The sequence below is a fragment of the Mastigoproctus giganteus genome, chromosome 14, assembly GCF_048544385.1.
Source record: "Mastigoproctus giganteus isolate SK-2022 chromosome 14, ASM4854438v1, whole genome shotgun sequence".
Taxonomy (NCBI): domain Eukaryota; kingdom Metazoa; phylum Arthropoda; class Arachnida; order Uropygi; family Thelyphonidae; genus Mastigoproctus; species Mastigoproctus giganteus.
The window spans coordinates 122,635,347-122,652,059 of NC_143588.1; the positions used below are offsets into that span (position 1 = coordinate 122,635,347).

Below are 16,713 nucleotides of genomic sequence, written 5' to 3' on the forward strand. Positions count from 1 at the left end.
ATATGTTTTTCGGAGAAGTGAGTGATCTATGCCTTCCAGTAAATTTCTCCTGTCCATGGTCACAGTAGCTGAATAATTGTGATTCCGACATTTTGCACTGTATTCAAAGAACTAGTGACAGTAGCAATGTAGAGCGGAACGTGGGAGGGATTGAGACAACTAAGATATTATTTAAATTTTACGAAGATAAAATGTTGGCAGATTTTGAAGCTTTGTCTAGCCTTTCATGTAGAAAATGTTCTAAAATATAATGGCATACAGGCAATAATTAAAAAACACAAAACAAAACTGTATCACCAATCTCCAAAAAACTAGTGCGAATTAAGGATGATTGCTAAAGAACTTGATGTGGAAACAATAAAGACCGTTCTTGTGTTTGGGCCACGATGAGCGGCTTGTAACTTGCAGACGGCAATTGTGGGCTGGAGGAATTATCCCGCTTTGTGCAAACATTTTGAAGCAGAAGTTAAATATTCCAGATTATTAAGTCGACTTTTAAATTTGGAATTTCTTAACCATTTAGCACTAATGATCGACATCCTGGAGGAGCACTCTTACCTTTCAGAAGCTTTACAGAATCACAATGCTAAAAGCATACAAATTAATTATTTGAACTATCAATGCTATTGATAATTTGAAAAATTCTGAAGGAAATTATGAAGCTAAAATTGAGAGCATGTTGAAGTGGAAAGAATTTGAAGGAATCAAAATCGAAAGTAAGAAAAGTAAAATTATCTCGTGACAAGTTGTTAAATGCATTGTTTTATACTTAAATGATAAGTTATTAATGCAATTATTAATATTAGTAGCATATGTTTAAAAGAAATTTTAAACATATGCTACCCGAAATCGTTGAATGTGAAAGAACTTTTGTCTCGGTAGCAAGACAGTGAAAACCTAATAAGAAATTTGTTTTCTGATAAAATATGAAATAAAAATTAACGATTTTAGAGATTTTGTTGAAGACAGTTTATCTTTAAAATAAAGTGAAATTACCTTTTCAATTAAGAAAGCCAGAAAATATCTTTGAAACCATTGCAATTAGCAGTGCTGAAGCTGAGTGAGCTTTCAGCGCAATTAATAATATTGTGACAATTAAACACATTGCAGATTATGAAGACCATACATCTAAATGGAAAACCATTGCTTCAATTTCGTTCGGATTGTTACATCAAATCATTCCTCTGTAATCATCGCTTAGCTATTGAGCAAAGCAGAAAATCGACAACAAATATTAATAAAGAAGTAAATTGCATATGGCAATTTTTAGAATAAATTTTTCTTCAATATTTGTGAAATAATTTTTTTTTCTTGTAATCTGTGATTTTTGTGTACTTTTTCTAGAAAGTTTGTTTTTTATGTACTATTTGTTCTTATATTGTGGAATGTTTTGCAATAGTATTAGCATTAGTAGAGGCATATTATGCAAGAGAGCAAGCTTATGCAGCATCAGCCAAAAAAAAAAAAACCCCTTCCACTTCACCCCTCCGTTCGTTCGAAATACCTGTACAGCTGAGCCTTAAATTTATTTAGGCTATCAACTTCCACAACAAAAGATGGAAGCCTGTTCCACCAACCAACTACCCGCTGGCTAAAGGCATATTTCCGCACATCTATCCTACATCTGTCTTTCCTCAATTTGAATTTATGCCCTCTCAGGTGATTATTCTGGAAAGTTTCCCATCAGCATTGAGCATGCTCAACCCATTCAAGGCTTTGTACACTGCTATCAGATCACCTCGCCAGTGCCTAGTCTCCAGACACTGTAATTTGCAAAACTTAAGCCTTTCTTCGTAAGAGCAACCCTCCGTTCCGTTCACTAACCTTGTTGGTCCTTCTCTGTACTCATTCCAGCAGCTCTACATCCTTCTTGAAAGGAGGCCTCCAGACCTGTATACAGTACTCAAGGTGCAGCCTGACCATTGCCTTATACAAGGGAATAATCACCTCCCTATCCCTGCTAGAAAAATTCCTGTATATCATTGATAAGACACCATGAGCTACTCTTGCAGCCGGTCTGCACTGCACCATATCACAAATAACATAGTATTTATGTTATTTGTGATATGGAGAGTGGAAACAGAAGGTGCTAAGAATCTCTGGGTACGACTAGGCTGCCATGCACGGAAACTGAACTTGGCCTGTTACAACGTAAGTTCGCTCATCGGTGAAGACAGGATATTAGAACTGGAAAAGGAATTAGAAAATGTGAATTGGAATATCATCAGTTTGGCTGAAACAAGAAGAAGAAATGAATCGCTTATAAGTTTATCAAGTGGAAATTTGCTGTACACCAATTGAAACAGTGAAAGGAGTGAAGGTGGAGTTGGGTTTCTGGTCCATAAAGATTTAAAAAACAACATTTTGGAATTCAAAAGTACATCACCAATGGTGTCAAGACTAATACTTAAGATTTCTAAGAGGTACAAGCTAAAGGTTATAATGATTTATGCACAAACATCGAGCCATGATGATGAAGAGGTTGAAGAAATGTACACCGAAATTGAGTCTTCTAGATGAGCAGAAAAAACCCACTACACTATTATTATGGGGGACTTTAATGCTAAGGTTGGAAAAAGACAAAACTGAAGAAAGTGGAACTTGAGGAAATTTTGGAATTGGTGAAAGAAATGAAAGAGGTGAAAGAAATGAAAGAGGTGAAAGACTTGTGAAATTTGCAGAATCTCAAGGATTGTCAGTATTGAACACTTTTTTTCAAGAAAAGGGTGAACAGAAAGTGGACATGGAAGAGTCCAAATGGATTAACAACTAATGAAATCGACTTTATCCTCACTAAAAGAAGATATATCGTGAATGATGTTACCATCTTGAATAAGGTAAACGTTGGAAGCGATCACAGAATAGCAAGATGTACACTTAATATAGATGTAGGAAAAGGAAAAACTGACTTGTGTAAATAATACAAAGGTCTTTGAGATAACAGAAGAGGAGAAAAAGCAGTATGTAGTGGAACTGAAGAACAAGTTTGAGCTTCTGCAGACTGCTCAGGACCAAGATATCGTCGAGGAATATTACAACTTTCTGAAAGTGATAAAGCCCAAGAAACCTATAGGGAAAAAAAATCCAAAAAAAGAAAAAATTAGTCAAGAAACACTTGTTTCTTAACTAATTTTCATAATTTCTGGTTTTCACAACAGATTTTCATAATTTCTGGAAGACAAGACACACTGGATTTATGATAGCTAAAGTAAGAGATGTATATCTGCGACTGCAACATATCTAAATATCTCTGTAAAACAGCAACAATCTTGTAGTTGAAACCACAAACGCAGCTTTTAGGGGCACCTAACAATGGAACGTAATGAAAATGTGAGATGAAAAAAGAAATTGTTGACAAATATTTATATTGTTGCAATCATACTTACTGAAGTAGTATGATTCAGAACACATGATTGTGACATCAAACTATTCAAAAATTCTAAAAAGTTACAACTCCAGACACTGTCGTATCCAGTTATCATTGTAAGGCGAGGCATGATGACCAGGTTTAAGTTTTTTTGTTTTTTTTCAGATAGACCAAGGAACGTTTCACACCTTCATTTATACGCATGGTTAAGGGGTTAATAAGCCGGATCTGTTCACCCACCTAAATCTGACCGACTCGAGTTATCATACTGGTCACGAAAAATGCCTTACGTGCTCTAATCACACCTAATCCTTGAACACTACTGTTCAAGGATTAGGCATAAATGGATGTCAGATGAATTAATGAGGCTTGTAGCAGAAAAGAAGAATGCATGGGATGCATATAAAGTATCACGTGACACAGAAGCCTATGGCAGGTATAAACTAGTCTGTAATCAAGTTACAAAGGAGGCAAAGGCAGATTATGAGAAATCTTTGGCAAAGGATGCAAAGAAAAAAAAAGCAAAGAGTTCTTTACTTATGTAAACTCTAGAAGGAAAAGGATGAATCAGATTGGTGGTTGTTGTTATTTGGTTTTTAGGAGGATTAACAACTAAGGCCATATTGCTCTGGGGATATGCAGTGGTCATTCCCTGACCTTTCCGCATCCTCCATATTTGGTGGTCATGGGCTTGAACCCCGGTCTAATCAAGAAGCGTGTGCTATGCACTGCTGCTCCTGCCCACCTGGCTACGGAGGCGCAGAATCACATTGGACAACTTAACATAGATGGGTTGACTATTGATGATCATGCTCAGGTAGCTGATAAATTGATTGAGTATTTTGTATCTACATTCACACATCAGGAGTTATTCAATGAAGGGAGTGCCAGAGATTCATCAAACGCTAACAGGGAGCTAAGTGATTTTGTAATAACTGATAGCAAAGTGGAGGAGAAATTGAAGTTAAACATAAGGAAGGCACCTGTGGTGGATGGGATCTATCCAGTTATATTAAAGGAGGCAGCAAAGGAAGTAAGTAAACCCTTAGCCATAATTATGACAGCTTCCTTGGACTCAGGGGAGATCCCCATGAACTGGAGGTATGAAAATGTATCACCAATTTACAAAGGTGGCTCAAAAGGTGTCACGAGTAACTATAGGCCTGTTAGTTTAACTTGTGTTCCAGGGAAAATAATGGAGTTACTGGTTAAAGAAGCATTGCAGGATCATCAAGACAAGACAGCATGGGTTTGTTAAAGGGAGGTCTTGTTGTTTGTTTGGTTGGTTTTTAGGAGCATTAGCAACTAAGGCCATATTGCTCCGGGATATGCCGTGGTCATTCCTTGACCTTTCCGCATCCTCCGTATTTGGTGGTGACGGGCTCGAACCCCGGTCTAATCAAGAAGCGTGTGCTGCGCACTGCTGCTCCTTCCCACTTGGCTACGGAGGTGCCAAGGGGGGAAGGGAGGTCTTGTCTGACCAATTTGATTGGATACTATGATGTGGTCACAAAGGAACTGAATGCCCAAAGTAATTTTGATATCATATACTTGGATTTCCGGAAAACTTTTGATACTGTTGCACATGGAAGACTGTTGTACAAATTGGAGAGTTATGGCATTAATGGTAAGTTGCTACAATGGATAAAGGGATGGTTGAGTGGGAGACAACAGTGAGTGGTAATCAATGGACACTCTCTTTGTTGACAAATGTTATTAGTGGAGTTCCTCAGGGTTCGGTGTTGGGCCCATTGTTTGTTTTGTATATTTATCAATGATACTGATGAAGGTATATCAGGTTTAATGTCCAAGTTTGCAGTTGATACAAAGGTTGGCAGGGTTGTTAATGACAGTATGCTACTCCAACTGGATCTAGATAAGTTGTGAAAATGGGATGAGAAGCGGCAGCTGAAGTTTAACTTTGACAAATGCAAAGTACTGCCTATGGGTAGCAATAACTGAAGAGAAAAACGTACCAACTGTGTGGTACTACACTCAGGGAAGTGGAAAGTGAAAAAGACCTGGAGGTAATTGTGCAGTCAAATATGAGGTTTGCTTAGCAGTGCGGACGGACTGCCAGGGTAGGTCATGGGAGTCTTGTCAATAATATATAGGAATTTTGCTAGCAGGGACAAAAGAGGGGATTGTCCCGTTATACAAGGCAATGGTCAGGCCACACCTAGAGCACTGTGTACAGGTCTGGAGGCCTCATTTTAGGAAGGCTGTAGAGTTGCTAGATCGAGTACAAAGAAGGACAACAAGTTGGTGAGGGAAATAAAGCAGTGCTCTTACCAAGAAATGCTTAAGTTCTGCAAACTGCAGCGCCCGGAGAGTAGGCACCTGCAAGGTGATCTGATTGAGGTGTATAAGTCCTTGAATGGGTTGAGCAAGCTGAATGCTGATGGGATTCTTCCTCTTGCTTAGACTAAGAACCTGAGGGTGCACAGTTTCAAATGTTTTAAATTGAGGAAAGATAGTTGCAGAATAGATGTGCGGAAATTTGCCTTTAGGCAGCAGGTAGTTGATTGGTGGAACAGGCTTCGATCTTTTGTTGTGGAAGCTAATAGCCTAAATAAATTTAAGGCTGAGCTGGACATTTGGAACGAATGGAGGGTGTTTTTTTTTTGGTTGATGCTGCATAAGCTTGCTTTCTTGCATCGTATGCCTCTACTAATGCTAACACATTTAAGTTATGCCCAAGTAGCAAGGGCAAATAAAACAGTGGCTACACAGCCGAAAGAAGATAACAAGACAAAGGAAACAGAAATAAAAAGACAATCACTGGCATACTAAAAACATGGATCGGGGGGCCCCATAGAAAGACTGGCCTTTGCAGATGACATGATTTTTCTTGTAGAAGGTAATACGCGAGTGGTTGTAGAGCAAAGATCAAATGCCACCCTCTTGCAGCTGCAGGAGTGGGCACAAATGCACATGCTCAAAATATCATCTGAAAAAACCCTGGCAATCATATACCGTGCAATGATCCTACCTGTTATCACCTACGGAGCCAGTGCGAGGTTCACCCACTCAGCCATAGTAAAAAATAGGAATAAATTAGAATCGATAAAGGACAAAACTACCCACTATTACTAAAGCATGTCGCACAGTAAGCACACCTGTGCTACAGGTGCTGGCCGGAGCTCTCCCGCTTTACCTGGAAGTAGCCAAAAGAGGATTATATTATAGATTTAAAAAGGGCGTATCCACAGAATATCTGGGGATAGCCCTTGATATAACCAACACCTTCAATGCTGAAAGAAAAAGAATAGCCACAAAGCTCCATGAGCTATGGCAAACAAAGTGGGAGCAGGAAACTAGAGGTCTGGTTACCAAAAGGTTTCTACCACGGGTGGCAATTGTTAGCCCAAAGCCACCTAAGAGGTAAGCCCCTGGACTTTTTGCAACATTTATATTGACAGGTCACAGCTCCCTAAAGGCGAAACTAACCTCCTTAGGGCTGACTGATGACCCAAACTGCACCCGTGGGAAGAGTGAAGACTGAGCACACATTCTATATGAATGTATAATTTATGACATCTCCAGAACAGAGATGCACAGATTGGCCCCTTCCCAGGGGAGAAGAACATCTGTTCATCATAGAAGAGGAAAATTATAAAGCCTTTACATCTTTCACACAGAAAGTATTCGAAATGTGCAGAACTATCCAAAGAATGGCAATTCAGTCCCCCCCAGCAATTAAACAATAATCAATAATTAAAATTAACCAAGTCTCCCACCATGCCCAGACAATGACTTAAAAACTGTCAGAATAGCAATATTTTGTGCCCTGACAGAACCTGACATGACAAAACTCCCCAGGACTACCCTGCCATGTGTAGGAACCTGGGGCCCTACATCAAATAAGTAACCATATAGGTGACAGAGATGTACAGGCAGCCAGGGAAGCAGATCAGCTAAAAAATATCAGTAAGCAAGGGGATGCAAAGTAGAATGAAAGAAGAACGTTGTTGTTGTTGTTGTTGTTTTTTTGTCCCCTCAGGTGATTAATATGGGCAAGAGAAAGAATGCCATCAGCATTGAGCATGTTGTTGTTGTTGTTGTTTGGTTTTTAGGAGGATTAGCAACTAAGGCCATATCGCTCCCGGGGTATGCGGTGGTCATTCCCTAACCTTTCTGCATCCTCCATATTTGGTGGTCACGGGCTCGAACCCCGGTCTAATCAAGAAGCGTGTGCTACACACTGCTGCTCCTGCCCACCTGGCTACGGAGGCGCCAAAAGAAGAATGAATGAATAGGTTGGGCACTGAGTGAACAAGGAATTATGGTAAAAGGGAATAAATGGCAGTTTTGGTGAAAGAAAGAAAGAGTGACCTAGCATGAGGGAAAGAGAGAGTGAATGGGAAAGAGTGGAAGAGCAAATGTAATTGGCCGAAAGAATACAAAGTTAAAAATAACTTACATTACTTTATATATACTAACAAACATTTACTGACACAAACACCATCACTGCATTCTCCCTTGGCCTGCAAAATACTTGCAGCTAGGCCTGCAACACAACTGAAGAATAACAGTAAGTTCAGGTGCCCAGAGAGTGCAGTGCAGAAAGCAAGAGTCGAACAAATGAATTGAAAGCCAGAAGAATGAATGAAAGTGTAAGTGTGTGAGAAAAAGAACACAAACCATAAATGCTACAGTCAAGTGCACACTAACCCTAGTTTAATTAGTATTTAATAATTTACACTACACATCACTGCATCTCCCCCTCTGGTGGGTGAGAAAAAGATGAATGAGTGTGAGTGAAAAAAATAAAAAATAAATAAATATATATATATATAAAAAACTTTAAAGAAAAAAAAATATATAAAATATAAGAAAAAAGTATAAAAAAATAAAATGCAAGTAGAGTGAGAATGCAGATTATGAATGAAGTAAATGTGCATCTCTCCCACCCCTTCACCTGGTGGGTTCCTTACTGCCAGCTAACATATCCCACCTCCAGAGCGGGATGGGCAGTTTAAACTTCCTACCAGATTCGACACTACATGGACATGACAACCATCACCGATGAAGACATTCCGCGGCTTTGCCGCCGACATGCCATTGGCAATTTCAACTGGGTACTCTAACCCAGTTCCCTTTAAAACCCCATCCCAGGCAGGGGAGGGAGGAGACAGGTCTGTCTCCCCCCATACTTCTCCTGGTGAGGCTCATCTCCACTGACCCTTTGGGATGTCTACTCTCTTATCGTCCCCATCCTTCTATCTGTTTTCCCCCCCAGTCTTCCCCTCTCACTAAACTGACACCCCCTTAATGCCACCAGATTCTAATCAATGTCTAAATTCTACTGCTTTCTTGTGATTCTGTTTCGGCCCAACTGTAGTGTACATCTCCCGTTTTTTTTTTTTTTTTTTTTTTATTTTCTAGGCTTTGTCACTGAAATCCTTGGAAATTAGATGGTGGAGCCTGCCAGAGTACTTAAATAATATACTAGGTGCCTGACCTTATGGCAAAGTGCGGGCAACGGTGGGTCCCAATAGGGACCCAACGGCTAAACCCCTGGTGCTGTCAGACAACCAACACACTTTACACTGTCCACATGAAGGAGACATATGAGAATATGAAATTAATTCTGTAAGTAATGAAGTTACAAAGACCAACAATGGCAGATCTGTGGAGAACTGAAGGTGATTGCAATACTGCTCGGCATGTAGTTGGGATACATTGTTTCCTGTGTGAGTAGGATAGTCGAGCTAGGTCATCACACTACAGAGAAAAGTCTGGCCTATAAGGAGAAAAAATAACTGTGGTGGTGCGAGTGATGAGGATGGTGAGCAATTCCACCAAGACATTTCAGCAATGGAAAGAAGATATCAGGGTAGGTGGAATGCTTCTATGCTTGCTGACTACTGTTGGACAGTAACAAGAGATGCCCCGGAAGTGGAATACAAGTGACAAGCGAAAAGAAGGCGCTGTCATGAATAGGCCACATTTTGAGAAAGTACTTTCGGTTCCTGTGCAGTTTCTTGTGTTCTTGTTTTTTTATGTTTTAATTAAAAACAACTGTGATTTATGTTGTATCATGGAAATGTAAATTTGAGATTGTTTGAATATTACTTATCACTCAGACTACTACTAAAATTACTTTATTCTTAGACTATAGTGAAAGTATTGTATCTCAAAAACTAGAGCTAATAAAAATTTTCTGAAGTCATATTCGTTTTTCTCGACCCAAAATTAGTAAAGTTTACTTATTTTAAGAAAGGAAACACAAATTCAAAAAATTTTTTTGTTGAACAGCATAACCACTCTGTCTTCTTCCACTTAACCACCTTTTTATCCATAGCAGTAACTTGCCCTTAATGCCAGATTGCTCCAGTTTGTACAGCAGTCTTATGTGCAACAGAATCAGAAGCCTTCCTGAAATCCAAGTATATGATGTCAAAATTATTTTTCTCATCCAGTTCCTTGGTCACTGCATCATAGTAACCTATCAGATTGGTTAGACAAGACAGGCCCCTTGACAAATCCATGCTGTAATTGCAGTATAATTGCCTGTCTGTCCAAGTGGTGCCCAGTGGCCACCACTTGGACAGGCAGCGATTCCATTATTTTACCTGGAACAGATGGTAAGCTAACAGATCTAATTACTCATGTCACCCTTCGATACCCCTTTATGAATTGAGCATATATTCGCACTTCTGCAGTCCATAGGGACCTTCGTTGAATCCAAGGATGCTCTCATAATTATGGCTGAGGCTTTGCTCGCCTCCCATAATATAATTGGATAGATTCCACCTGACCAAGGTGACTTTTTTTTTTTTTTTTTTATGTCTATCCTCAACAATTTCTCCTCCACTTTCCTTTCAGTTATCACAAAGTCATTTAGCTCCTCGTTGCAGTTTGATTAACTTCTGATATCCCCAAAGATCTTATATAAGAGCCTAGCAGCAATAGTTCTCTCAGAGAATACCTACAAGGAATGCCAGAAAGTCACAATCCTGAATACCAGTAGGATAGTCAGAGTTCCTCGACCAACAGTAATAATAACAGCTGGACTAACAACCACCTTGTGCACTTGGTGCCAGTACACATCATGAGATGGAACCTCACCCACCAGGGAGAAATAATAATAATAATAATCTGATGATGGTGTCAACCACCAGCATGGTGGCAAAGATCCTCCATAAAAATCTAGCAGAAATAAGCCTTCCAGAGAACACTTACATGGAACTCCAGAAATCTGCAATCCTGAACTGTTAAGAGTTCCTCGACCAACAGTAATAACAATAATACCGACTGGACTCAACCAACCACTCCATGCACTTGGTACACGTGTCTGTCAGGGGACAAAAAAAAAAAAAAAAAAAATCCTACAAAGGAGAAAAGTTTTAACAATAATATGTTGAACACTTATATGAAACTGCAGTAAGCTGCAATTCTGAACACCTGTAGGATATTAAGAGTTCTTCGACCAACAGTAATAGCAACCATACACAACCAACCACCCCATGCATTTGGTAGCAGAATCCATCACTGGGCAGAAAAAAAACTCATAAAGTAGAAAGTTTTTTTTTTTTAATTTTTATAATAATAAAAATACACTGATGGAAAACAAAGGAATACTCAACAAGACAAGCCTCTAAGGAGGAAATAAAATTCTACTCTTGCAAATTTCAACGTGGTAAAGTGACAGGTCTCCTATTAATCAGCATGTTATTCACTGGGAGCATCTACACACTAGAACTGCTATTGTTATAATTAACGATAACTTAGTTTACAATTTATCACCTGTATCTCTGTTTCTGATTTATTTGGTACTGTTTTTATCTTTTATGCCTACTGTTCCCCAAGTGATCTTAACTGCAAGATAATCTTAAGAGGAAAGTAATTATACGGAAATCACAGCATGGGTTTTATTAGGAGAATCCTGTTTTGCCAATGTGATTTAACTGCTATGAAGCAGTAACAGAGGAACTGGATCCAAATAATTTTGATATCACTTATTATCTTTTAACATTGTTCCACATGATAGACTGCTGCACAAATTTCAGCAGTGTGACAGTAGGGGAAATCATTGCTAAGGTTAAAGGAATAGTTGAGTGGCAGAAGACATATATGGGCGCTTATTTTGGATTAATGTTATTAGTGGAGTCTCTCAGGGTTCAGTGCAAGCCCTTATGGTTTACAGTATTTTTTAACACTATTGATGAAGGATTATCAAGCTTATTGTTTAAATTTTCAGATGATATAAAGGTTGGCAGAGTGGTTAATGAGTGGAATCAAAGCATATAATTGCAGCAAGACCTAGAGTAATTAGGCTGATATTGTATTGCATAAGAGCAACAATAAACCCAGAAAAAGATATCAATTAGGTGTTACCACACTCAAATTGGTGAAGAATGAAAGAGACCTGGCAATGGCTGTATAGTCTAACATGAAGATAGCTTCAGTGGCGCAGACAGGCTGATAGAATAGCTCATTGGGTTCTGTCAATAATATATACGTACTTTGCCAGGAACGATAAAGAGGTTTTCCATTGCCTAAAAGGCTATGGTTATGCCACACCTTGAGTACTGCATAAACGTATGAAAGCTTTATAAGCATCAGAAAGCTTTTCTGGCATCATGAAGCTTTCTAGCATCATGATGCCAGAAAGCAAGCTTATATCATCATCATCATCATTAGCCATTTTCCAGTTCCTTCTGCTTTGTGCAATGGCCATCCATTTACTACCTGCAAACTCTTGAATTTCATCTGTCCATCTCCGTCAGTGTCTTCCAGGTTTTCTTCGAGCTCCTCCTGAGTACCATTCTGTTATTTTCTTAGTCCATCTGTCATCATGTATTCGAGCTATGTGTCCTGCCCAAGACCATTTTAGTTCTTTAGTTTTGATAAGAATGTCCTTTATTTGAGTTTTCTGCCTAATCCATGTGTTTCTCCTCCTATCTAACAGTCTGATTCCTGCTATAATTCATTCCATTCTTCACTGTGTAGTTTTCAGCTTCTCTTCCATTCTTTTGGTGAGTGCCCAAGTTTCACTTCCATAAGTCATGGTGGGGAGTATACATTGGTTCATTATTTTACGTTTCAGACAAATTCAGATATTAGTAGTAGTGGCATGTGATGCAAGAAAGCAAATGTATGAGCTTATGCAGCATCAGCCAAAAAAAAAAAAAAAAAAAAAATATCACACCATTCCCTCCAAATCCCTGTCCAGTTCCTCCTTAAATTTATTCAACCTATCAACTTCCACGACAGATGGAAGTTTGTTCCAGCAATTAACCACCCGCTGGCGAAAGGCAAATTTCCGCACATCTATTCTACATCTGTCCTTCCTTAATTTGAATTTATGCCCCCTTAGAGGTTCGTAATCTGAACAAGTGGAAGGATACCATCAGAATTCAGCGTGCTCAACCCATTCAAGGCCTTATACACCTCAATCAGATCACCACGCAGGTGCCTAGTCCCCAGCCACTGGAATTTGCAGAACTTAAGCCTCTCTTGGTAAGAGGATCCCTTCATTCCCCTCACCAATCTTGTTTCCCTTCTCTGTACACGCTCAAGTAATTCTACATCATTCCTAAAATGAGGCCTCCAGACCTGTACGCAGTACTCAAGCCGTGGCCTGACCATTGCCTTATACAGAGGGATAATCACCTCCTTTTCCCTGCTAGCAAAATTCCTATATATCATTGACAAAACCCCATGACCTGCCCTGGCAGCCTGTCTGCATTGCTCAGAAAACTTCATATCTGCCTGCACAATTACTCCCAGGTCTTTTTCATTTTCTACCACCTTAAGTGTAGTACCACACAGTTGGTACGTTTCTCTGGGGTTACTTCTACCCATACGTAGTACTTTGCATTTGTCAAGGTTAAATTTCAGTTGCCACTTCTTAGCCCATCTGCCCAAATTATCTAGATCCTGTTGCAGTAGCACACTGCCATTACTGTCATTAACAACCCTGCCAACCATCGTATCATCTGCAAACTTCGACATTAAGCCTGATATACCTTCATCAATATCATTGATAAATATACAAAACAACAGTGGACCTAACACCGAACCCTGTGGGACTCCACTAATAACATTAGTCCAAGAAGAGCAGCACCCATTGATTACCACCCTCTGTCTTCTAGCACTTAACCATCCTTTTATCCATTGTAGCAACTTACCCTTAATACCATTCTGCTCCAATTTGTACAATAGTCTTCCATGCGCAACAGTGTCAAAAGCTTTCCTGAAATCCAAATATATGATATCAAAATTATTTTTCGCATCCAGTTCCTTTGTAACCACATCATAATATCCTATCAAATTTGTCAGACAAGACTTTCCCTTAACAAACCCATGCTGTGTCTGAATTATTGCTGCAGTCTTGTCTAGATGATCCTGCATCTTTAACCAGTGACTCCATTATTTTACCCGGAACAGAAGTTAAACTAACTGGTCTGTAATTACTCGAAATATTCCTCCTCAGTGTGCGACTATATTTCCTGAATGCTATCCATCCAAAATTTATTCTTCTTTTAACTTCCAGCCACTTATCATTATTACAGCTAATGACTTGTTCTAGATAAGTATATGACTGCACCTTTTCAATCACTGCTCTTTCAATCATCCTATTCCTTCCTGTGGCATATTTGCTCATCATTCTTTTTGTTTTAGCCATATTCATCTTTAGTCCAAAATCCTTACTAACTCTGCATAACTGATTAAGATTTTCCTCTAATTATTTGGGATCGTGGCTTATGACCAAAATGTCATCTGCAAATCAAATGGTTTAGGTACTCTCCATTCACATTGACTGCTTTCTGCGACCAGTCTAATCTTCTTGTTTACTGCTTCCTCAAGGACAGCAGTAAACAACTTCGGACATATTGTATCTCCTTGTCGAACTCCTTTCTCAATTTTAAATTTGCAACTGTCTTTGTCTAGTCTAATAAAGGAGGTAGCGTTCTCATATTTTCTTCAAAATAACAATGTATGGTGTATCTATGCCTTGTCTTTCCAGTGCCCGAAACATTGCCTTATGCCATATGGAGTCAAATGCCTTTTCATAATCCACAAATGCCAGGCATAATGGTGTTTTATATTCATTTGCATTCTCCATTAGCTGTGATATTACGTGAAGGTGAACCGTAGTTTAGAATCCTGTCCTAAAGCCAGCTTGCTCTTTCGGTTGATTCTCATCAATAATCTGTTAGTAATGACCCTTGTGAACAACTTGTTGTTGTTATTTGGTTTTTAAGAGCATTAGCAACTAAGACCATATTGCTCTGGGGATATGCGGTGGTCATTCCCTGACCTTTCCGCATCCTCCGTATTTGGTGGTCACAGGCTCGAACCCTGGTCTAATCAAGACGCGTGTGCTACGCACTGCTGCTCCTACCCACCTGGCTATGGGGGCATCATGTGAACAACTTGTAGCTGTGAGATAACAAGCTAATTGGTCTATAATTTACAATTTCTGATTTATCTCCTCTCTTATGTAGCAAAACTATGATTGCATTATTCCACTCTTTAGGGGGTCACGCCTTTTATAATGTATTTTGTGAAAGCCTTGCCAGTTTCTGTGTCATGTCACCCATCTTCCTAATTTTGATATCATATACTTGGATTTCAGGAAAGCTTTTGATACGGAAGACCACTGTACAAATTGGAGCAGTATGGCATTAAGGGCAAGTTGCTACAATGGATAAAAGGGTGGTTGAGTGGGAGAAGACAGAGTGGTGATCAATGGGTACTGCTTTATATGAACTAATGTTATTAGTGGTGTCCCTCAGGGTTTGGTGTTAGGGTCATTGTTGTTTTTTATATTTATCAATGATATTTATGAAGGTATAAGAAGCTTAATGTCAAAGTTTACAGATGATACAAAGCTTGACAGGGTTGTTAATAACAGTAATGATGGTATGCTGCTGGAACAGGATATCTAAAAGTTGGATAGATGGGCTGAGAAGTCGCAAGTGAAGTTTAACATTGACAAATTCAATGCACTGCATATGGGTAGCAGTAACCCCAAAGAAATGTACCAACTATGTGGTGTTACACTCAGGATAGTGGAGAATGAAAGAGAATAGGGGGTAATTGTGCAGTCAGATATGAAGTTTTCTGAGCAGTGCAGACAGGCGGCCAGAGTAGGTCATGGGGTCTTGTCAATGATATACAGGAATTTTGCGAGCAGGGATAAGGAGGTGATTATCCCCATGTATAAGGCAATGGTCAGGCCACAACTCTACATCCTTCCTAAAATGGTCAAAGCTCATTTTAGGAAGGATGTAGAGTTGCTAGAACAAGTACAGAGAATGGCAACAAGACTGGTGAAGGGAACAAAGGGGTGCTCTTATGAAGAAAGGCTTAAGTGCAAATTGCAGCTTCTGGAGACTAGGCACCTGCGAGGCGATCTGATTGAATGGATTGAGCAGGCTCAATGCCAATGGGATTCTTCCTCTTGCTCAGATTCCAAACTGAGGTGGCATAGATTCAAAATGAGGAAATATAGTTGCAGTTGAAGAATAGATGTGCAGAAGTTTGCCTTTAGTCAGTGGGTAGTTGATTGCCGGAACAAACTTCCATCTGCTGTTGTGGAAGTTGATAGCTTAAATAAATTCAAGATAGAACTAGACAAACATTTGGAATGAATGGAATAGTGAAATGGGAATTTTTTTTTATTTTGGCTGATGTTGTATAAGCTTGCTTTCTTGCATCATGTGCCTCTACTAATGATAATATGTGACTGTTGGGAAAAACTACCATTTGGTGTTGTGCACGTGGATAGTTACAATAAATTTTGGGAAGAATTAGACATTATTTAGAATGGAAGGGCGATGAGGCATTTTTTTTTTTTTTTTTTTTTTTTAATTTTTTGCTGATGCTGTATAAGCTTGCTTTCTTGTATAATTTGGTTCTTGAAGCTGTCCCAGACATTCTCTCAGGTATGCCAAGCTGTACTTGCTAATAGGGAGTCTAAAACACTGATGGAACTGATATTTGGGTGATACTCAAGTGAAGTAGACCTAATTTCGGCAAAGTGTGGTTGGGCTGTTAGTAACCTTGGGTATAACACAGGTTACTAACCCCATGTGCAAGTCATGAAATATGGCACCCACACCACATGGGGAAATGCTGGCCCTCTGTGTTACCAGACAATACTAGCTTGTAGAACTGGTACAATACCACCAATTTGATTACTACAGGCTTCAAGTGGTGATTGCTTCAGAGTCTTCAGAGCAAATCTCTGGCAAACCTCCTCCCATCTCTTACATCATGCAGTATGTTGTTGTTGTTTGGTTTTTAGGAGCATTAGCAACTAAGGCCTTATTGCTCCGGGGATATGCGGTGGTCATTCCCTGACCTTTCCGCATCCTCCGTATTTGGTG

At 39.4% G+C, this 16,713-nt stretch overlaps 1 protein-coding gene across 4 annotated transcripts in view; it reads right to left on the reverse strand.

The window, feature by feature from the left end:
• LOC150075706 (CCR4-NOT transcription complex subunit 4-like) overlaps nt 1–16,713 on the reverse strand; it is a 494,519-nt gene that overhangs the window by 23,401 nt on the left and 454,405 nt on the right. The gene's annotated exons all lie outside the window — the stretch shown is intronic.